The sequence below is a fragment of the Ranitomeya imitator genome, chromosome 4 (genome assembly GCF_032444005.1).
Source record: "Ranitomeya imitator isolate aRanImi1 chromosome 4, aRanImi1.pri, whole genome shotgun sequence".
Lineage (NCBI taxonomy): Eukaryota > Metazoa > Chordata > Amphibia > Anura > Dendrobatidae > Ranitomeya > Ranitomeya imitator.
Genome location: NC_091285.1, coordinates 182,245,540 through 182,271,005, shown reverse-complemented (window position 1 = coordinate 182,271,005; position 25,466 = coordinate 182,245,540). Strand labels below are relative to the sequence as shown.

Here is a 25,466-nt window from a genome sequence, read left to right as displayed (position 1 = left end):
TACAAATATATAACTTTTTATTAAATAATGAAAAAAATACACATACATAGACTAAGCATATTAAAAAGTGGGAAACCACAAGGTGGTGCCAAAATGCTAAGAACCTCCACACACAAAGCTTACAGTCATTGTTAAATCATGATTGAAAATAGGACAATCAAGTAGATACACAGGGTGGGGATATATATAGGACTAAGGGAGTAAATACCTACGGCGATATGTTAACCAAGGGCTTTGCATGGCAAAACATTACTTTCCATTATAATAAACCCACACCTAATGCAAAACAAAAGGACTCATTCCACTTCAATGGCATTATACAAATGTATTACACATGAAGCAATACCTGTAGCGTAGGATACAGCACACACCATAAGACCCAACACACGTTTCGGCAGTTATCCCCCATCCGGGGGTTTGGTAAAACATTGATGAAGACATTGATGTTCCTAGCTGCAAACCCTAGACCCCAAGAACAGTATTTCCAGGAATCCCCACTACAGCACCCAAGGGATTCCTGGGAAAACTGGACCGTGAGGACCAAGTTACAAAGGTCTATGCGATAATGCTTCTTCTCGATGACCCAACTTCACCGTTTCGGAGAAAATGCTTCAGAACTACTGAAGAAAATAATCAGAAAGGACTATCATAGACTCCAGCTGTGGCAGGAATATGTGTGGCTGTTTACCGCAGAGATGACCTATAAACAACTGGAAAAAGAGTAATGGCATACAGAGGCCTCCTATAAACAGGAATTAGCTCCTTTCTGGCCAGAAAGAGCAATAAATGTGAATAAGAAGAAATCCATTACATACAGTTAGTGCGTAATTCTCACCAGATGTAGACTTTGCTTGAACAGATTTCCTACGCCATTCCAAACTTTTTCCTTAGATGAAGATGTCATTAGTCAATCTTCTTCTTCATGGCAGCAGATTTCCGCCTTCCCGAGCTACAGTGCTTCATCTCAGACTCACAACTGACCAGAGATGCAGCACTGCACCGCGGGCTGGGAGACACTGGTCAATCAGGAGAGTAGAGGATCCGAGGCTGAAAACCTGGACTTGTGAGGACTCTGTCCAGTCCTAATCTTAGTATCTTATGTAGACACCGGGAACAAAAGAGGACAGGTATTAGTAGATAGTCATATGCTCCTCAGGGTGCTGCATACTTGATTAATCCAACATTTCAGCTGATCTGATCCAAAGTAGGGTGAAAACGGCAGAAGTCACTAAATTTTTTGTGTTGTACAAACTGTGATGAAGCAGCCCTATAGTGTAAGTGCAGTGCTTTTAACATTGCATTTTTTCTGCGTCCACACGTTCAACAAATTAAACAAAGCGGATCTGATTTCATGAAAACTCACGCCCGCTGTTCCTTTAAAGACACTTTGGATATGTGCGTTTCATGTTGTATTTTTCTCCATAGGCTTTTGTAGAGAAGCTGAAAAAAAAACAACTCATGTAAAACCGCAATTGCATTTTTAAGTGAAGAATTGCAGATTTTCTGCACTAAAAATAAATGCAAAAACCCGTTGTAACAACAAAAACAAAAATGAAAAAAACAAACAAAACTGAAATCGCATTAAGGCTACGGTCACACGAGCAATGATTCTCCCTTACGAGAAAATTCGATCGATTATGTAAATAACACTGTCAGAATTTGAGCCGAGTGTCAGTATACCGTGATCCGATTCTGTTGGATGAGAGAATCGGATCACAGGTGCAAAGAAGATGGAAAACTTAATTTCTCCATCTTCTCCATTGTCTGAGTCTGCACAAATCAGACTGCATTCAGATGATATCCAAGTGCAGTCCGATATTTCACATGCACTCATAAACTTGAATGAGTGAGTCTTATCCAATTTGCGGAGCCAATCACAGCAAATCGACCTCATAAAAAAAAAACGCTGATCTGCACTGCTCCATAGTAAAACACTGGTCAGGCTTATTAGATGATAAATGCTTCAATACAAAAGATTGGGTCTGAAAGAACAGGAAGTAGGAGTCTAGACTAGTCGCAGTGGCCAGTGTGAAAATTGCACGAATTTTAGAAAGCTGTAATAATGGTAAAAAAAAATCTTTTTTTTAAAGCACCACGTCAGCACTTGTTTTTTTTCAGCGCAGGAGTGGCACCTTAAGTGTAATCCCCCTACCCCTGCTCTTACGCTCACTTTCCAGTGGATTCACCTTTTGCCAACTCAACTACTCCGGTCCCGCTGCGCCATCTTGTGCCCATAACTTCTGACTGGCTGGACTTCAGAAGCTATGTCACAAGAACTCAATGCAAGTCTATGAGAGCCACAACGAGGCTCCAAGGCTCTCAAGACTTGTATTGAAAAATGACCTCGGCACCACTCTATAAAACACTGGAGCTGCCGGTAGGTCACTTTTTGCCAGAGACCGACCGGAGCGATGCTGGAAAAGGATGAAGACAGCGGCAGGTGAGTATGAGACAGGAGGTAGGGGAATTACAGTTAAAGCACCACTCCAGCAATACAAGAAGAAAATGTTGGAGTGGGGCTTTAAAAGAAACAGTGCACAATGAGGAAGATAATGGGACTGAATGTCAATAGAAGACAGATATAGTGGTGTGATTCTTGAAAATAAATGGAGACAGCAGACCAGGTAAAGTGCTTTAACCCCTTATAGCCAGCCCCCTACATGTAGAGCACAAGTCAGTAACGGGTGTATGGGGCAGGCTCATGGAGTGGTGACAGGCAGGTAATGGGTGTGTACCTCCACTCAAGACTTGCCTCTAAAGTAAGAGCCAGGTGGTTGTATAACTCGGAAGGGGATCGCAACGCAATGCTCGGACTGGCCTTTGGCTCTTATTACCCGAGCTTGACAGCATGCATTTCTATGGAGCCATCACATTCAGGTCAGAAGAGCCAATGGCCAGTTTGAGCCTTGCATTGCGATTTTGAGGTCCAAAGTATACAGCCGTCTGACTCTTCCCGGAGCTTCAGGTGGAGCAACTTCACTTGCAACTGTTACCCTGTTAAATACTGCTATCAAACTGTGACAGGGTCCTTCACAGTGCCCCGGTATGAAGACGCATCATTCTATGCACCCAAGGGCGCTCCCTTGACGAAATGACAACCAGGGTCTGTTGAAGACCTCTGCGCTTGTCAGTGCAGGGCTCCCTTGAAACTCAGCTTGTGACAGGGTTCAATGGCGACCATGATGTTTACTATATACAGCAGTATTATTGTATTGCTGTATACAGTACAAGGGATTAGAGGATCGCAGGTTCAAGTCTCTCAAAAAATGGAGACAAAGAAAATGTTGGGGGGTTTTTTCACAAAAGTGGACAAATTTGGTATCGACGTAATCCCACTGATGAGGAGAATAACATTGCCAGGCCATTTTAACCACTCAATGTACACCACAAAAAAAGGTGTTAAAGCAAATGTATAATCAAAGAATTACCTACTGATTATATCAGGTTTTTATGTTATTTGCATTTTTAAAACATGTTTTGCAATTTTTTTTTACTTCATATCTCTTGATCTGAGGTCTTTTTAGACTCATAGGCCCCAGATTCATCAAAGCGACTATGTCAGAATTCTGGTCTAAATCACTTTGAAAGCCGCAACATTTTTGGGGCAAAAAATGTTTGACTTTTCATGTTTTATCCAGTCTTGCCAAAATGTGCGGCGCTGGTGGGGGTCTGATCAAGACCAGCATGAACAGCACTGGTCTTGATGACTCTAGCTAAATTTTCTGTCCTTTCAGGAACAGTTTACAGCAGTTCTCTTATAATCAGAGGCAGGATCACAATGACAGGTAACACCTGTACACACAGCTGATAACACAGGATCCACCAATCACAATAGGTGATGTTGCAGGTGATCTTGCTCCCCTTCTCTTCACAATAACCTTTGTACAGGCTCATTAGAAACTTTAGTACAAAAAATATGTTGAGTCTAAAAATCCCTAGTGACCAGTGTGAAAATTGCAATATTTCTACTTTTATTATGGATTGTGATATGGAAAATAAAATTGACAAAATACATTTATCACTCAAATCTGATTTAATCAATAGGTTATTTTCTGATGACGCATTCCCTTTTAATAATGATGAAGCAATATTAAGTAGCATTAAAGTTTGAATATTCAGAAAAGTTTGGAAAGAGCAATTTCTGCGTAGAAAAAAACTTGGCAGCTCTGCTAGCCTTGAGTTATATCGGCTGCTCTGTGTGACAGCTACTTTTATATACAACTGTGTAAGGTATTTCCTCTCTCTCCCGCCAGCTGTTAATATGAGGTTTGGACAAAATCTTAGGAAATTATTCAAAACCATAAAAGCCAATTGCAAGAAACCCCAATCACCATCGTCAACCCCCTCACCTGGCCTCCTCCTTGCCACAGTATTGGAAAGCTACGGTATATTTCTGGGCCAAAGCCATGTCTCATCCATGTAATTGAGCTGCTGCTTTATTCCACCTCCATCACTGCTGGGCATGTATGATCTGGAATAATGCCTGCAAAAGAAGAGGAGAAATTGCATAATCTAAGCACAATTAGTCTCTTGTAATAAGATGGCTTGAAAAGGATGTGGATTGTCCAGAGTGCCTATGATGTGTGGTTAGCTTTATTGTGAAGGATGCCATTGATCTAGACCAGTCCTTGGCAATCAAGTCCTTACACAACCCATAATAAGCCTGAGTCAAAGGGCATCTCTGTGTAAGCTTAAATGAGTCAATGCCAAATTACGTCATTAAGACGGAGTTGTATCCTAAATGGCTGGATATAATAGATGTCTGCCCTATTACAGCTTATTAGGTGACAAGCTAATCTGCTCTCTGGTTAATTAACAGATATGTAATGTCTGTACGGTTCACTCTACAATAGAAAATGTACATCAGTCATGAAGAAAAGCTCTGACAATGGCTCCACTAAACGTATGATTTTGGGATGTGCGGTTCATGCTCTTTTCTTTTTTTTTCTTTTTTGCAAAGCATGTTCTAGTCTTCTTCTTGGACCAGCACTCCTCCCATTTGGCTCAGGTGATTTTAATTAGCAGGAGACTGCAAAGTAAGGGGTCTAGCCCATTTTGGCTCTCACTGAAGAGCTGGAGGAAGGTGAGTTTAAGTGCTCCTTTCATTTTGGTGTTGGTGCTGTGTGGCGGCCATTGTTGCTGTGGCTTTGTGCTGGTGGGGCGGCGCGGTCTGGAGTCTTGGGGGCTCAGTCTTGCAGCATGGGTGCTGTGGGGCAACAGGCCGTCCGCCCTGCTGGTGCATGGCCGCTGTGGCGGTGGGCGCCGCACAGCTCCGCTCCGTTAGGGCGATAGGACCCACTACGAGGTTTGCCGTGAAGGGGCAGTGGGCTTCATACAGTCTGATCAGAATGTTAAACTGAAAACCTCATATTCAGTTATATTAATTTTTGCCTAGCGGCTTTAGATCAACGTATGATTTTGGGATGTGCGGTTCATGCTCTTTTCTTTTTTTTTTTTCTTTTTTGCAAAGCATGTTCTAGTCTTCTTCTTGGACCAGCACTCCTCCCATTTGACTCAGGTGATTTTAATTAGCAGGAGACTGCAAAGTAAGGGGTCTAGCCCATTTTGGCTCTCACTGAAGAGCTGGAGGAAGGTGAGTTTAAGTGCTCCTTTCATTTTGGTGTTGGTGCTGTGTGGCGGCCATTGTTGCTGTGGCTTTGTGCTGGTGGGGCGGCGCGGTCTGGAGTCTTGAGGACTCAGTCTTGCAGCATGGGTGCTGTGGGGCAACAGGCCGTCCGCCCTGCTGGTGCATGGCCGCTGTGGCGGTGGGCGCCGCACGGCTCCGCTCCGTTAGGGCGATAGGACCCACTACGAGGTTTGCCGTGAAGGGGCAGTGGGCTTCATACAGTCTGATCAGAATGTTAAACTGAAAACCTCATATTCAGTTATATTAATTTTTGCCTAGCGGCTTTAGATCAACGTATGATTTTGGGATGTGCGGTTCATGCTCTTTTCTTTTTTTTTTTTTCTTTTTTGCAAAGCATGTTCTAGTCTTCTTCTTGGACCAGCACTCCTCCCATTTGGCTCAGGTGATTTTAATTAGCAGGAGACTGCAAAGTAAGGGGTCTAGCCCATTTTGGCTCTCACTGAAGAGCTGGAGGAAGGTGAGTTTAAGTGCTCCTTTCATTTTGGTGTTGGTGCTGTGTGGCGGCCATTGTTGCTGTGGCTTTGTGCTGGTGGGGCGGCGCGGTCTGGAGTCTTGGGGACTCAGTCTTGCAGCATGGGTGCTGTGGGGCAACAGGCCGTCCGCCCTGCTGGTGCATGGCCGCTGTGGCGGTGGGCGCCGCACGGCTCCGCTCCGTTAGGGCGATAGGACCCACTACGAGGTTTGCCGTGAAGGGGCAGTGGGCTTCATACAGTCTGATCAGAATGTTAAACTGAAAACCTCATATTCAGTTATATTAATTTTTGCCTAGCGGCTTTAGATCAACGTATGATTTTGGGATGTGCGGTTCATGCTCTTTTCTTTTTTTTTTTTTTTTTTTTTTCTTTTTTGCAAAGCACGTTGGCTCCACTAAACAAATTCATGCTATAATGATATTTAGAATTGAGAGTCCTCAGTGGTTGATACCTTTTAAAGGCAAACTGAAAAGATGGTAACAAATTGCAAGCTTTCGAGACTACGCAGGTCTCTTCATCAGGCAAAGACCTTTGCCTGATGAAGAGACCTGTGTAGTCTCGAAAGCTTGCAATTTGTTACCATCTTTTCAGTTAGCCATTAAAAGGTATCAACCACTGAGGACTCTCAATTCTAAATATTTTTCTATCTACTGGTTAACACGGTGCCAAGATATATTTCTTTCCTGCTATAATGATGTAATTATTCTTATATCTTTAACACCGATGAATTGAAATGATATTCTCCATATATATATATATATATATATATAATAAATATATGTTAGTGATGAGCGACAGTGCTCTAATAAGGTGTTATCCGAGTATGCTTGAGGGCTAAGCAAATGTCTACCACGTGGTCGAAAAATATGTTTGAGTCCCCACAGCCGTATGTGTCGGGGCTGTTAGACATTTGTAACGCATGCAGGAATTACCTGTTTGTTAGGCAATCCTCGCATATGTTGTGACTGTCGAACAGCCACGAGACATGCAGCCACGGGGACTCAAGCATATTTTTTGAGCATGCCGAAGACACTTGGTTAGCACCCAAGCATGCTCGGATAACACCTTATACCATTCAGTCATCACTAACATATATACAGTAGATATATATATATATAAATATATCTACTGTATATATATACCATATATTAATATTCTCTATGTCACTAGAATATTTAACCAGTGATTCCCATGATCTGTTGGCCAGTTGAGAAGGAATGCAGTTTTGGTTAAACCTACTTTTGCCCCTTTTTTAACTTCTTATAATTTCCTATCTGCAGCTATGTTTTATGTATTGCTCATACAGATTATGTGCGACATAAGGACACCAAATATATACGGTATCCTCGTCCATATTCGTCTACATGTTGTGTCCTTTGCATTGTGCAGATCACACAAATATTAGTTCATTATAGACCTGAATACTAATACAAATAATATTTGTTAATTTCTTAAGGCTTTATTAACTCCATTTGGTAAAAAAAACTGGAAAAAACACAACATCGTGCATCCCGTATTGGATAAATATTCAGATATTTCATTAGTTTGGACAGATATATGCAGCAATAGGTACCATATAGGGTAGTGTAAAATTAGTGATCTCCTATGAAGCTCAACCACAACGTGAACATCATAGGAGCACAAATAGTCTCCATGTCCTGCTCAGTACGGCTCGCAATCACTTTAGAGGGACTAATAGACATTGGAACTGACATAATCATTTCCAATTTCTTAAATGTTTCCATCATAATACAAAGGGCAACTATGGAACAATACGTCTGAGCTCTTTACGTACATGTAGTGTGCACATCTGCCGTGAATTTACATAGTAACATAGTAGCATATAGTTAGTAAGGCCGAAAAAAGACATTTGTCCATCCAGTTCAGCCTATATTCCATCATAATAAATCCCCAGATCTACGTCCTTCTACAGAACCTAATAATTGTATGATACAATATTGTTCTGCTCCAGGAAGACATCCAGGCCTCTCTTGAACCCCTCGACTGAGTTCGCCATCACCACCTCCTCAGGCAAGCAATTCCAGATTCTCACCGCCCTAACAGTAAAGAATTCTCTTCTATGTTGGTGGAAAAACCTTCTCTCCTCCAGACGCAAAGAATGCCCCCTTGTGCCCGTCACCTTCCTTGGTATAAACAGATCCTCGAAGAGATATTTGTATTGTCCCCTTATATACTTATACATGGTTATTAGATCGCCCCTCAGTCATCTTTTTTCTAGACTAAATAATCCTAATTTCGCTAATCTATCTGGGTATTGTAGTTCTCCCATCCCCTTTATTAATTTTGTTGCCCTCCTTTGTACTCTCTCTAGTTCCATTATATCCTTCCTGAGCACCGGTGCCCAAAACTGGACACAGTACTCCATGTGCGGTCTAACTAGGGATTTGTACAGAGGCAGTATAATGCTCTCATCATGTGTATCCAGACCTCTTTTAATGCACCCCATGATCCTGTTTGTCTTGGCAGCTGCTCTGCTGCCTGGCACTGGCTGCTCCAGGTAAGTTTATCATTAACTAGGATCCCCAAGACCTTCTCCCTGTCAGATTTACCCAGTGGTTTCCCGTTAAGTGTGTAGTGGTGATATTGATTCCTTCTTCCCATGTGTATAACCTTACATTTATCATTGATAAACCTCATCTGCCACCTTTCAGCCCAAGTTTCCAACTTATCCAGATCCATCTGTAGCAGAATACTATCTTCTCTTGTATTAACTGCATTACATAGTTTTGTATCATCTGCAAATATCGATATTTTACTGTGTAAACCTTCTACCAGATCATTAGTGAATATGTTGAAGAGAACAGGTCCCAATATGGATATCACCAAAGGAATTCTGTGTTGAGTGGTCCAGCCATGGTTAGCGGGCACCTACACTTTCCAAATTCCCTTTGGTATTTATGCTGGCCCCAATTAAACTATTCTTTCACTTCACAAACATTTGAAGTCTAACAAAAAGAGCCAAACTGAAGTATTTGGCATTACAAACATCCTATTAAAATTTAAAAAAGAATTCTGTTTTTCTAAAGTCATGTCACACAATGACATAGATACCAATACATTTGTGAACAGAGCCTGACATTGAATGTCTATGCACAGTCTCCAAAAAAGCCAATATGTAACAAGATTACAGTCGGTTGAAGGCCAATGGGTCATATTTAGAAGATATTTTAATAGTGTAAGTACTGTGATACTTGTAGTAGGAATGTAATTACAGATGTGCATTATCCCGGCTAAACGATTCCTGGCTGAGTCGTGATCTAAAGATTCTGCCTTCTCTGGATCTGGATGGAATCAAGAGAACATTCTTTACAGGATAACTGGCTTCTCTCCATCTCTCTCATCACATCTGTTCCAACATTTGAACGCACTGTAGTAGGCCTGAGATAGCTATTTCTTAGACAACGCTATATACATCATCTTTGTCCTGAAATGGGCCAAAACCGTTTTGTGATATGAGTGGTATTTGTAGGAGTGACCCAATTTGGCGTTATTGCCTTGTTGACATTAAATTAGGTTCCCTCTGAAATCTGGAGGTTGTCCAAATCTTGTCTCTAGGGATGATGAGTGTTTTCCTGTAGGTTTGACCCCTTGATCATTGCTTCTATTACTGATGAAGTAGGGGGCAAAAGAAGGTTGATTCTCATGTGTCTTTATTTTTACAAACTCTTAACAATTTTGGGAAAAATTTCCGAGCATATGGGTAACAGCTGGTTACCTTGTGTTCTCCCTCTCGGGAAATGGATCATCATTAGATTCAGCTACCACATTAACAGAGACATTAAATCCTGGTTGATATCACATCACTATGGCATTTCTCACAATTTGTTGCAACATACCTCAAATCTCCCCAGATTACTTGGATCAGATTTGTAAATTCTATGCGTTCTATCACTTACAATTTACGGAAGTGTTGTGTCTTTTATGACTGACGTAAGTAAGCCATCACATATAGGTTCTTTTATGTTACATTTTACAAGATAGGAGCATGTGCATTTTTTTGGTTAGAAAACTATGAGAAAAATCATCCTTTCGGCCTGTATAAAACAGTCAACCCTAAAATGAGCATTTTGTTGTACAATAATTAACATGTCTATAGCAGCCAAATTAAAACTTAAGAAACTAGACAAAGGTAGAATGCAAAATTTGATTATAATCGATGAAGAAACATACCATAGCATGGGGCCATGTGTATTATCGCTGGTGACATTAGATTATTGGGGGAAATCCCACTTACGGTATTTGATGTTGAGGTGGACTAGTTAGTACCAGACTAGACCTCTCCAATCCATTTTTTATATATATACTAGACTAACATCTGTTTAGAGCCATATTTTGTCTGGATGTAATTTTTATGCACTTTTTATACCTCGTATCGTAAGTTAATTTTTGCCCGTTTTCCACATCGATTGGCTTCTTTTAAACATAAGCGATAAATCATTTCATTAAATAGGACAATAATGAAATATTTTCCAGCGAGAGCTTCCAATCTAGAGGTCCTGTGATCCACTGATGACATAAGCTTACTTTCTTGATGTATATGAGTGTATTAATGTGTCATGCACTCACTCTAGATCATTATCACACTATGCAGCTCCTCTGATGCCGCCAGACTCCTAACTAAAAATAACTTTTGCTTTTTCCATGATTCGGACTGAAGAAAAATATCTTTTCCTTTTATGGTCCGAGGCAGTTTCTTGGTACTTTAAACACTCCAAATCCCCCTGCGGTACCAAGCCAGTCTACTGGGGGTACGTGCCTACTTCATTTTTTTACTATTAGAATGTGTGTCTTTTTGGCGGACAGAATAAAAATGGGATGCAGGCATTAGATATTAGCATTAACTTCTGACTGTATGACGTGTGGGCAACATATATCACCTAGAGATTACATACCATTTATTGCTACATTAGCTTTAGTTTTATACATTTGTCTTTGTAAATCTTCAATGATCAGCACCGTTGGCTTGTATTGTGCTAATCCAGCTAGACTAGACATTTAAACCAGTGTTTCCCAAAGTAGTACTCAAGGCCCCCAATACATCATATGTTGAGGATTTCCTTACATAGGTGAGAGAACCTGGGACAGTTTCGGATGCCTTAGAAATAATCCCATTGCCTGTGCAATGCTAAGGAGATCCTGAAAACATTAGGAGTTGGGGCTATGAGGACTGGAGTTTGGGAAACACTGCTTTAAACCATAACTTCATTAAAAACCAAAATTTTGAATTGTGTCTGCAGGTAACCCTAATATCACGCATTCCCATTGCATGCGTAGAGGGTGAGCTGTTTGTGGGGTCCTCACAATGGTGAGCTGGTTTAGCCATCCCTATGCTTGCTTATGAAGAGGGTTTACTTTGGTCACTTTTGGCAGATATTCAAAGTCAAGAAGTCAACAATATTCTTGATCCTAAATATTCTCAAAGAAAACTTAAGGGGTTGCCCACTACTTTATAACCTGCCTCCAGCTATAGACGAGCATATTTGTAATTGTCTTTCGTTAAATTACATTACATGTATCTAAGCTGGATTTTCGCTGGTGGTTTTATGATCCAATGTTTCTACATTGTTTTCTTCCGGTGACTTTTACTCCAATCCGATCACCTTCCAGGCTCTAAATTCAGACAGATGGTCAGTCACTAACCAGACACATACTCTTCTCCTTAGGGTTCATGTGACGATCCTTCCAATTCCAGAGTTTAGGAGAGGGAAGGATCGGATGGAGGTACATCAGAAGAAAACTGTATAGAGACAAATGGAAACACATGAGCCGCAGTGAGATGCCAGCCTTTGGAGTATGTAATGAAAGACAGTTACTAATGTGCTTGAGTGAAGCTCTTACGGCAGATAGGAGCAGGTTACAAAGTAGTGAACGACCCATTTAATAGTAACCACACTGCTTCCTCCATATCACAGTCAGGTCAGGGGACAACTGCCTACCACGCACCTCCTGAGAGCCCAGCACCCTGGAAATGAACAGAATAGACTACTAAAGTATGTTCTGAATGTTGTGTTGCCTAGGCTGGATTCACATCTGTGTTAGGAGTTCTGTTTTCTGTTACATACTTGGAACAGAAATTCTGCATTGATGTTTCTTAACATGATGGACCCTACTGAGTTATAATGGAGTCCATTAGGTTTCTGTCATGTTGTCTGCCATCTTACCGGAAATAATAGTCCTGCCCTATCTCCACCATTAAGAATGAAAGCGTCTGCGTTGGAGACTGCAATGCAGATGTGAACCTAGCTTTACCTAATTGCTTAATGATGCCTATCATAAAGCACAGCTAGTAGCTAGCACATGGCTTGGGGTAATGAATTTACTTTAATGTGTTTTATTAAAGGTTACATTTTAGAACATTTTGTTTGGCTAGTGTATAGTAGAAGGAACCCGCTGCTCCTGATCAGTGAGACAACTTATTGCTGTTGGACTTTCAATTACCTTTAGACCTGTAATGATGGAACAATCCAAAGATACATGGTTTCCTAGCAATACACAATCAGGACAACCAGAATATCCAACAAAGGTTGCAGATACGTTCCACTTTGATTGCTACCAAGTTACTATGTTATTTAAAAAACAATGGAGCACCTTGTATAGCCATGTGGATCATGATACATTATATTTACCTCTACAGGTATATAACTAAACAAAAACTGAAAAATACACTGTATATGTTACTATATATCTGAGCCAGGTTCCTATAGCACCATTATAGCTAGAAGATAGGCTGGTAGATACAGCATGTGGCAGTGAGATTGATACATGAAGTGATGTTTGGCAAGAGATGAAGTCCCCCGAAATGTCATACAGTTTTTTTTAACCCCGCTGTTGTCTTCGGTCTGGGGAGACCGATTTTGAACTTTGGTATTTTTTGGGGTGTTCAAGATGCGATTCTGAAACTTGTGGTTGATTGACTTAAATGAGGATGGGTCGGTCGGCCACAGGTTTCAGAGCCGCATCTTGAATATTTTAAAGAATATTGAAGTTCAAGGTCGGTCGTTTTTGACCAAAGACAACAGCAGGGTTTTAATGTGGAGCATTTAAAGTTTTTGTTTATTTTTAAGACTAGAAATGGCATCTCTTTGTAAGGATTCTGATACAACAAACCACCTCATAGGTAGCCTACGCTCCCCGTCTGGTAGTCCACTGATGAGATACAGGGAATTACAGTTATCGACACATGCAACTTCAGTGGAAAACGAACATGCATGACCATGGCTATCATGGGGTTAATCAGTTTGTAAAGGAAATGGGGAGCGTGTGACATGGACACTTAACTGTTCTGTTTACAAGTCACATTCTTGATGGGATACAAACAGCCGAAAAGACATAGAGGTCAGGGAGCATGTGAGAGAGGAGGATTTGGCATGTTGTGGACTGGAGGGTCATAGATGAGAGCACCAGGAAGTGAGGGAGTAATCCAAACCACAGACCCCAAACATGAATTTTGTGGGAACATCATATGCATATGATATTGTGTAAAGTATTCACTATGGCTTACACGTCATCTTTGACATTCCTTAGACTTGGCCTTATTGACGCACAATAAGACCTAGTCTGCGACTTCTGAAAATAGCAACCTACAGACCAGCAGAAGTGCAATTCATGGGGGAAACGTTATTTTAGATTTATTCTCTCCATATATATCTGCCCTCGTGTTTTAATATGTACTGTCATAGAACAACAGCCTTCTCGGGAATCACTGATGTGTTAACTGAGCCTATACCTAAAGGGAATTCAGGCTTTGCAATAACCAGTTGAACCAGTGACATACTGGAATGAAAATAATGTAAGGAAAATGAATATCAGATGGCGAGAGATGATGGTGTTCTATAAAAAATGTTTGATTGTGTTATAGTCTTGATCTTTCCTAGGTAATTTTATCTACCATGTGCTTTTCCTACAGTCAAAAAACTGATAACCTTATCACTCCAAATAATACTTTTTTGTAAAGTCTTTCACTGACAGGGCAAGGGGCTCTCATTTTTTGTATCACCATAACACAGTAGACCTAACATAGCTGCTTCGTGATTCTAAATCATTATTGTCCCCCAAAAGTAAAGTTATCCCCTATAAATTGGATCAGAAATAACTTGCAAATCCCCAAAAACACGGCTCAGCAGCACAATCCTGACTGGAGTGAATGTGAGCATGTGTGACCTCCAGCCCATTCATTGTCTACAGGACTGACTGAAATAGCCAAGGGAAGTACTCATCAGTCCAACAGACAATGAATGCGCATCTCCGATCCATTCATAAGAGAGCTGCAAAGTCCCGTTCTCAGGGTTCCAGAACCCCATTCTTCACAGGGGTTGGAACACCAGAGATCAGCAAGTTATCCCATAGCCATAACTTGATTTTTTGGGAATAACCCTTTGAGGATAAATTAACAATGTTCAGCTGACAGTTATCTAAGATGTATGGAAACCTTAAAGCTGTGTTCACATCACATGTATAGGCTATGTTCAGTGGATATCACAGGTACATTTTTTGAAAATGTCTGTTGGGCCATTTACGTGTCTTTGCATGATATCTCTCTACTGAAAAGCTTCAAGAGAACCTGACAGTTGGCACATGTAACACAATCCACATGCAGCATGTCTCTGACACTGGCTATATGATCTCAACCAGGTATGTCTGGCTCTGAAATTCTGCAGTGTTTCTGAGAAAAACATACTTTGGGGACTAAGCTGCACTGGAGACGAGTCGGACAGGCGGGTCCCAGGCAGCTTCTCCCCTCCCACTGGTAGTGAGTGACAGGTCTCTCCCTGCATGTGCACATAGGGAGAGACCTGTTAGTCATTGGTAGTGGGAGGTGAGAAGCTGCAATGAACCCACCTGCAGTCCCTCGTGTAGCTCGTAAAGTATGTCTATTTCTGAGACACAGCAGCGTTTCAGAGTCAGACACACCTGGTTGAGACCACACAGCCAGTGTCAGAGACATGCTGCCCATAGTTATCAGCTGTCGGTCACATTAATTGACGGCTAACATCTTTTATCATAGCAGAAAAAAGTTATGTCAGCCAGCATATATTGCTTGAACTTATGCCAAAATTACACTTTCTGAATGAATATAGATATGGACATGGTGATTTATATCAATCTACTCAGCTGCTCCTACTCTATAACATGTCTGCCGATTAGACTGATTTTCATGGAAATGGGTTCCCTTTCAGAAACTCCTGTGACCTTTCCTAACATATCAGCTTTACTAAATTCCTGTATTCCTTATGCAATTAATTACAGTTTTGTAACCTATGTTCTTAGTGCTATTATTCCTCCTAAATAGTTATGAAAACATGTGACAATTGAACATTACCATCCCCCTTGTCAGTACCAAGTGTAACACTGCAGAATGTGCCGCTGTCAGCAAGAAGTGATATCACCCACTGACAAGGGCAATGGTAAGAAAAATTGTCAAATCATTGATACATTCCCAACAGGAATTACAGAGGAACATGGGAGTTCTAAGAAAAATGTTCCAACATTGTTGCAAAAATGGTCCAGGTTTAACTAGTGATGTATTAAATTAATTAAAAGTACCAGTAAAATATAAAACTCAAGATTATAATAGGAAGCAAAATTTAATTCTACCAGATAGATAGATAGATAGATAGATATAACTAGATAGATGGATAGATAGATAAATATAGAAAGATGATAGATATATAGATATATAGATAGATAGAAATAGATGGATAGATAGATAAAGATAGATAGATAGATAGATAGATAGATAGATAGATAGATAGATAGATAGATAGATAGATAGATAGATAGATAGAACAAAATCAGGCAGCACTCCAGTTCAAGAAAAGTTGTGGACTTAAATCCAGCATCAAGTGGCGCAACGTTTCGAACTCACAACACAGGGTCAAGACTGTGTTGTGAGGTCGAAACGTTGCGCCACTTGGTGCTGAATTAAAGTCCACAATTTTTCTTGAACTGGAGTGCTGCCTGATTTTGTTCTATTTATATTTTGCGTCGGACAACTTCATTATTCAGGAAGTATTGCACCCAAAATCTGCTCAAGTTTGTGCTGCTATTTGTCTTTTCTATTTAGATAGATAGATAGATAGAAGGAATTAGATAGATAGATAGAGAGATAGATAGATAGATAGATAGATAGATAGATAGATAGATAGATAGATAGAGAGAAGGAATTAGATAGATAGATAGATCTATAGATAGATAGATGATAGATAGATAGATAGATAGATAGATAGATAGATAGATAGATAGATAGATAGATAGATAGATAGAAAAAGAAAACAAAAAGCAGCACCAAAAGAAAACAAAGGGTGCAAAAAATCCTTGCAGGTATGTACCAAACCTCATGCTATAGTCCAAAAAAACGAAGGCAGCACTCCAGTAGAAAAAAATAAATGTTATTTATTGACCCATGTGCAACGTTTCAGTCCAAGACGTAGGCTTGAGAAAGGTCCACATCTTGGACCGAAACGTCGTACTTGGGTCAATAAATCACATTTATTTTTTCTATTGGGGTGCTGCCTTCGTTTTTTTGGACGATAGATAGATAGATAGATAGATAGATAGGAGATAGATAGAGAGAAGGAATGAGATAGATAGATCTATAGATAGATAGATACATAGATAGATAATAGGAGATAGATAGATAGATAGATAGATAGATAGATAGATAGATAGATAGATAGATAGATAGATAGATAGATAGAAGGAATGAGATAGATAGATAGAAGGAATGAGATAGATAGATAGATAGATAGATAGATAGATAGATAGATAGATAGATAGATAGAAGGAATGAGATAGATAGATAGATAGATAGATAGATAGATAGATAGATAGATAGAAGGAATGAGATAGATAGACAGATAGATAGACAGATAGATAGATAGATAGAAGGAATGAGATAGATAGATCTATAGATAGATCTATAGATAGATAGATCTATAGATAGATAGATAGATAGATAGATAGATAGATAGATAGATAGATAGATAGATAGATAAGGAATGAGATAGATAGATAGATAGATCTATAGATAGATAGATCTATAGATAGATAGATACATAGATAGATAATAGGAGATAGATAGATAGATAGATAGATAGATAGATAGGAGATAGATAGAGAGAAGGAATGAGATAGATAGATAGATACATAGATAGATAATAGGAGATAGATAGATAGATAGATAGAAGGAATGAGATAGATAGACAGATAGATAGATAGATAGATAGATAGGAGATAGATAGATAGATAGATAGATAGATAGATAGATAGATAGATAGAAGGAATGAGATAGATAGATCTATAGATAGATCTATAGATAGATAATAGATAGATAGATAGATAGATAGGAGATAGATAGATAGATAGATAGATAGATAGATAGATAGATAGATAGAAGGAATGAGATAGATAGATAGATCTATAGATAGATAGATAGATAGATAGATAGATAGATAGATAGATAGAAGGAATTAGATAGATAGATCTATAGATAGATAGAGAGATAGATAGATAGATAGATAGATAGATAGATAGATAGATAGATAGATAATAGATAGATAGTAAAAGAAAACAAAAAGCAGCACCAAAAGAAAACAAAGGGTGCAAAAAATCCTTGCAGGTATGTACCAAACTTCATGCTATAGTCCAAAAAAACGAAGGCAGCACTCCAATAGAAAAAAATAAATGTTATTTATTGACCCATGTGCGACGTTTCAGTCCAAGACGTAGGCTTGAGAAAGGTCCACATCTTGGACCGAAACGTCGTACATGGGTCAATAAATAACATTTATTTTTTTCTATTGGAGTGCTGCCTTCGTTTTTTTGAACGATAGATAGAGAGATAGATAGAGAGATAGATAGAGAGATAGATAGAGAGATAGATAGAGAGATAGATAGAGAGATAGATAGATAGATAGATAGGAGATAGATAGAGAGAAGGAATGAGATAAATCTATAGATAGATAGATAAATAGATAGATTCAGGAGACTCAATTCAATTCAATTCAATTCAATTCAAATGAGCTTTATTGGCAGGACTAAGTACATGTTAGCATTGCCAAAGCATATGGTAAAAATACAGGGGTGGGGGAGGGGGGGATATAGAGGTCCAAGGAATATCAAATTCCTTTTAGAGGATAGGGGATGTTTCCAGGGTGAGGTATAGGAGTCCATGACATATCAGGCTCTTTAGTGACTCTCACATCTCTTCCCAGACTTCATCACCATGAAGGAGGAAGAGAAAACATATATCCTGCTGGGAGAAGAAGAGAGCGCAGTGGAGATAGCAGCACGGTATGTGAGCGAATGTCATAGACTGCGAGAAAGAGAACTATGATGCCATGGACTATAGCCCCCAACCTGGACCTGCCCCATCCACCTCCCCTATGCCATGGACTATAGCCCCCACCCTGGATCTGCCCCATCCACCTCCCCTATACCATGGACTATAGCCCCCACCCTGGATCTGCCCCATCCACCTCCCCTATACCATGGACTATAGCCCCCACCCTGGATCTGCCCCATCCACCTCCCCTATACCATGGACTATAGCCCCCACAATGGATCTGCCCCCATCCACCTCCTCTATGCCATGGACTATAACCCCCACAATGGACCTGTCCCATCCACCTCCCCTATGCCATGGACTATAACCCCCACAATGGATCTGCCCCCATCCACCTTCCCTACAGCTCCTACCCAACATCCCCACAGTCCCTATCCCTATTGCCTTTATACACTTGCTTTGGCAAAACTGATGTGTATTTGGTCCTGCCAATAAAGCTTCTTTGAATCTTGAATCTTGATAGATAGATAGATAGATAGATAGATAGATAGATAGATAGATAGATAGGAGATAGATAGAGAGAAGGAATGAGATAGATAGATAGATAGATCTATAGATAGATAGAGAGATAGATAGATAATAGATAATAGATAGATAGATAGATAGATAGATAGATAGATAGATAGATAGATAATAGTAGATAGATAGATAGATAGATAGATAGAAGGAATGAGATAGATAGACAGATAGATAGATAGATAGATAGATAGATAGAAGGAATGAGATAGATAGACAGATAGATAGATAGATAGATAGATAGATAGAAGGAATGAGATAGATAGACAGATAGATAGATAGATAGATAGATAGATAGATAGATAGAAGGAATGAGATAGATAGATCTATAGATAGATAATAGATAGATAGATAGGAGATAGATAGAAGGAATGAGATAGATAGATAGATCTATAAATAGATAGATAGAGAGATAGATAGTTAGATAGATAGATAGAGAGAAGGAATTAGATAGATAGATAGATAGATCTATAGATAGATAGATAGATAATAGATAGATAGTAAAAGAAAACAAAAAGCAGCACCAAAAGAAAACAAAGGGTGCAAAAAATCCTTGCAGGTATGTACCAAACCTCATGCTATAGTCCAAAAAAACGAAGGCAGCACTCCAGTAGAAAAAAATAAATGTTATTTATTGACCCATGTGCGACGTTTCAGTCCAAGACGTAGGCTTGAGAAAGGTCCACATCTTGGACCGAAACGTTGTACATGGGTCAATAAATCACATTTATTTTTTCTATTGGCGTGCTGCCTTTGTTTTTTTGGACGATAGATAGAGAGATAGATAGAGAGATAGATAGATAGATAGATAGATAGAGAGAAGGAATGAGATAGATCTATAGATAGATAGATAGATAGATAGACAGATAGATAGATAGAAGGAATGAGATAGATCTATAGATAGATAGATAGATAGAGAGAAGGAATGAGATAGATCTATAGATAGATAGATAGATAAATAGATAGATAGATAGATAGATAGATAGAAGGAATGAGATAGATCTATAGATAGATAATAGATAGATAGATAGATAGATAGATAGATAGATAGATAGGAGATAGATAGAGAGAAGGAATGAGATAGATCTATAGATAGATAGATAGATAGATAATAGATAGATAGAGAGAAGGAATGAGATAGATCTATAGATAAATAGATAGATAGATAGATAGATAGATAGACAGAAGGAATGAGATAGATAGATAATAGATAGATAGATAGATAGATAGATAGATAATAGATAGATAGATAGGAGATAGATAGATAGATAGAGAGATAGAGAGATAGAGAGATAGAGAGATAATAGATAGATAGATAGATAGATAGGAGATAGATAGAGAGATAGATAGATAGATAGATAGATAGGAGATAGATAGAAGATAGATAGAGAGAAGGAATGAGATAAATAGATAGATAGATAGATAGGAGATAGATAGATGGATAGATAGATAGAGAGATAGATAGATAGATAGATAGATAGATAGATGGAAGATAGATAGAGAGAAGGAATGAGATAGATAGATCTATAGATAGATAGATAGATAGATAGATAGATAGATAGATAATAGATAGATAGATAGATAGATAGGAGATAGATAGATAATAGATAGATAGATAGGAGATAGATAGATAGATAGATAGATAATAGATAGATAGATAGATAGATAGATCTTTAGATAGATAGATAATTGATAATAGATATATGATAGATAGATAGATAGATAGAAAGTTTACTGAAACTTTAATGAATCAAGCCTTCTTTTATTGAACTGCGTCGGTTACCAAGAACACCCACACCCCGCCTGCTATTCAGAGGACTAATATTATAAAGTGTTGGGGAAGTCTCTAAGCTTCGCCAGTCTGTGCATGAAGGTGACGGCCTCAGGGTTTTTCCAGCGGTTAAAGTGGTCACATCTGGAGCAGCTGCTTAGGGCTTTTGCTGCCAAGAATCTGTGCCTCTCCTGACAGGAAGTTGCTGCAAGGTTTGGCAGGTCACACAGAACCTAGAGAAAGTCCCGCTCATTTAAAGGAAATACATTGAGACCTACTATCTGGTATAAACGCCATTGTGTAGCTCTGCATAAATTACTGTGGAGGAAATGTGATCATGATTGGCAGCACAGAGGTCTTCCTATTTCGATGGCAGGAGGCCTGCTGTGCATTTATATCAGCACAGCACCAATATATTCAGTAGATAGAATTCATACTGTACAAGACATTTCTAATATACCTTCGTTAGCAATTCAGTCCTCAGTTCTTGTGTACGGATGGATTCCCTGCCTTCAAACACAACACCTGCATCTTCAGACCCCAAATGTTATTTTTGCAGGTGGATTGCTTAGAAAATATTCCATGACATGGCAGCAGGTATAATGACCACTTAAATACGTTTTATTTTTAATACTCTAGAGGATCCCTTTAAGACAATTGCTACCAATGTAACATAGACCAATAGTTTGAGAGATTATTATTGGTGAATGTTAAAGCTTGATGTCTACAAATCATCTTTCAATGCCAACCAAGCACAAACCTCTCTGTCGGGTAGCTGAGAGTACTCTCTCTGTAAAGATTAAATGTTATCTTTGGCTACTATATTGTGAATATGGGCTACGAAGATATACTGTAAAAACTGCTGATATACAACCGCTCCATGGTGTGACGACAACTGCAGCTGTGGGCTAGAGTCTAGACAATGCTTGGGAAGCAAAGGAAAATAGACAATTACATACAGGCAGGGTCCTGGAAGAATATTGCAGCAAAGCAATGGAAATAGATTTTTACATTTTAGAGAACAATTTTAGAGATGACCAATAGACTAAGTTATAGTTAATTATTAGAGATTACTATGAGCATAGGTTAGAGCTGACTATAAGAGCTGACTATGAAATTAGAATATAGATGACTATGAGACTAGGTGATAGATGACCATGAGAGATGACTATGAGACTAGGTGATAGATGACCATGAGAGATGACTATGAGAGTACAGTAGGTGATAGATGATCATGAGAGATGACTATGAGACTAGGTGATAGATGACCATGAGAGATGACTATCAGACTAGGTGATAGTTGACCATGAGAGATGACTATGAGACTAGGTGATAAATGACCATGAGAGATGACTATGAGACTAGGTGATAGATGACCATGAGAGATGACTATGAGACTAGGTGATAGATGACCATGAGAGATGACTATGAGACTAGGTGATAGATGACCATGAGAGATGACTATGAGACTAGGTGATAGATGACCATGAGAGATGACTATGAGACTAGGTGATAGATGACCATGAGAGATGACTATGAGACTAGGTGATAGATGACCATGAGAGATGACTATGAGACTAGGTGATAGATGACACTATGAGACTATGTGATAGATGACTATCAGAGATGATTATGAGACTTGGTTGTGGATAACTATGAGAGATGGTTATAGATGACTATGAGAATTGATCATGAGACTAGGTTGCAGTTGACTTTTAGAGGACTATGAGACTAAGTTATAGATGACCATGGGAGATGACTAGGAGACTAGGTGAGAGATGACTGAGACTAGGTGTTAGATGGCTATGAGTGATGATTATCGTACAAAGTTAAAGAAGGCCAATGAGAGATGATTGAGACTAGGTCATAGATGTTTAAGACATGACTATGAAATTAGGTTCTAGATTACTATAAATATTGACTATGAGACTACGTATTTGATGACCAAACAAGTTGACTAGAAGACTAGATGATAGTTGACTATAAGATTAGGTTATGGATGACATTGCGAGATGACTGTGAGACTAAGTTAAATATGACCATGAGATATAGCTGCAAAAGAAGGTTATAAATTACTATGAAAGATGATTATGAGATGAGGTTGCAGAGGACTATGAAAAATTATTATAAGAATTGACTATGAGATTAGAATATAGAAGACTTTGAGAGACGGCTATGAAACTAGGCTATAAATGAGTATAAGCGATAACTGTGAGACTGAATTATACATGACCATGAGAGATGACTATGAGACAAGGTTATAGGTGACTGTATAAATTAACTATGAGACAAGGTAATAGATGTCAGTGAGTCAAGGTAATACATGGCTGTGAGGGATACCTATGAGACTAGGTTATATTTGACCATGATTGATGACTATGAGAAAATGTTGGAGAAAGCAATAAGAGACAACTATGAGAATAGTTTTTATATGACCATAACAAATGACCACAGACAAGGTTGGAGATGACTATAAGAGATAACTATAAGACTGGGTTATGGACGACCATTAGCGATGACTATGAGACACGGTTACAAAGTAAAACATGACTATAAGAAGTGATTATGAGACTAGGTAAGAGATGTCTGTGAGGCTGGACAGACATCTGTCTGAGATGGTTTAATGGATCCTGCATTGAGCAGGGGGTTGGACACGATGACCCAGGAGGTCCCTTCCAACTCTAACATTCTGTGACTCTATGAAGATGAACACGAGACTAGGTGTTAAATGACTATGAGACTAGATATAGTTGATTAGGATTTCATAGTGAACCACGTCTGACTTATACATTATGTACCTGAAAGAACTTATAAAAAGTTCCTTTTTGGTGGAAATCAATTTAGACAAATTCATTAACAAAAAGAACAGATTGTGTGCGTCTCTCTAGACAGTTTTCAAAAGTGTCTAAAAGCGGTATGTAGATTTGGGAAGTCTAAAAATGTGCCAGTTCCCTGCAAATGTTCCTAGGTAGGTAAACTAAGAGTTGGTAAAAGTATGAAAAGTGTCAAACGTCTAACAAGATTCCTCAAATCTAGAAAACAGCATGCGCTTGTTGTCATAAATTTGGTGCATCCTCAGATTGCCTGGAATAAGTCTCTGCCGTCTAATATTAGACGGAGTAATTAAACAAGGGCCAAACTTTTGCAACTTGTATTTTGCTTCCATGTAAATTTTGATCTCTGATCTGGCATATCAAGGACCATCACTGCAGGACTGCTCTGTGATTATTTCTACAGGCTTCCATACATCGTAAAACCCGTGCGGATGGAGAACCTTATACACTCTGCACAACCCCACAAGATGCTTTCAGCATTTTCTGTAGTACTAGTAACATATACCACAGTCCTTCAGTGGTGGTGGCCCCTAAAGGACGAATGGTTGAATGGAAGACTATACCGAAAAGGGCATAACTTTTTCCGTACACTTTACTGAACCCTACAAAAAACTTTTCAGCAGTTACTTTCTGGGACCATTGATGCATTCAGTATACTTACAGATTTCTTCCGAGCTATAGTTTGCATATTTAGAAACCATTTTCTAACATGAACATTACTAAATTGTAACTTTTCTAACGTTGCCTTAAACACTGTAAGAAAAAAACACATCAGGAAATACATTGCGAAAGTATAATTATGGATTGTCCTTCTGAAACTCACGACTTACCTTCTCCAAGGCATTCTTGAGGTTTTGGTTCCGCGAGGTTGCACAACCAAGTCTGTGTAAGAGATGAGGGCTTTCCTGGACTAGATTCTAACCATCTGGGGGAAAAACCTTTTTTCTTTTACCTTATATGAGCTGGAGAGAAGAGAGGCCAGGCTGTTATAAGGCACATCTGTCAGGTCATTGTGGGATGCCATTGGTTGGGGGTGTAATCACGTGGAACCCCTCCTTTTCTTGCCTTGACCTGTGACAGTTTAGGAGGTTTTCAGTTTTACCCACTAAGGACTGACTGTTTGACAATTTTCATATTTCTTCTAAATTTGGAGTTTTCAGACAATGCTAGGAGGCTTGGCTGAGATACCAAGAACCATGTGGGAATCATTAGGGTTGAAAGAGAAGGGGGGGGGGGTGAAACAGAACGATGGGGGGAGGGACATAAACAGAGAGAAACAGAGGAGCGAGAATGAGACCAACTCTGTGCCAGCAAGTTGTCTGGGAACACTAATGAACCAAACTGAAAGGGTCTTGCATCTATTAACCAGTTCCCTTCCATGCGTCCCTTGTGGCATGCAAGAGGTTAATGGGACTTCCTGCTTGCGTCTTCAGAACAGTGTGGGAATTTTCTTAGTTCTCAGTTTGTATGAGAAATGAAGATGATGGTCTGCGTCTGAACCGTTCCCTTTACCGTCCTCTGTAATATCCTAAATAGACAAGTTCCCACAAATCTCACACTTAGGTGCCTAGTGATGGGACACATTTTTTTCGTTATTAACATGTGCATATTATATGTATAAAATGTTTTCAGTGCAGAATTACAAAGGAGATGACACATACTTGGAAAATGTTACATAAAAAGAAGTACTCTTTTGTTCCAGGACTCATACGTTCTTTACATATTTGTGAGCCCGCAAATAACACAGGAAATTATATGATATGATATGATGAAATGATTTTCTATTTTTTTTGTCAATTGTAGGTAAACCCATTCGTGTCCCAATTTTTCGTGTAAGGTTAGCAAAAAGGATTATTCTAAT

The 25,466-nt window shown here is 39.2% G+C and overlaps 1 long non-coding RNA gene across 1 annotated transcript; it reads right to left on the bottom strand.

Annotated features, from left to right (window-relative positions):
- On the bottom strand, nt 1–24,571 carry LOC138675697 (uncharacterized). The gene is made up of 3 exons (XR_011320704.1): nt 24,436–24,571; nt 4,350–4,483; nt 1–1,440 (listed from the first exon to the last, which is right to left on the bottom strand). It is a non-coding gene; the product is annotated as an uncharacterized lncRNA (long non-coding RNA).
- Between the last annotated feature and the right edge of the window lie 895 nt (nt 24,572–25,466).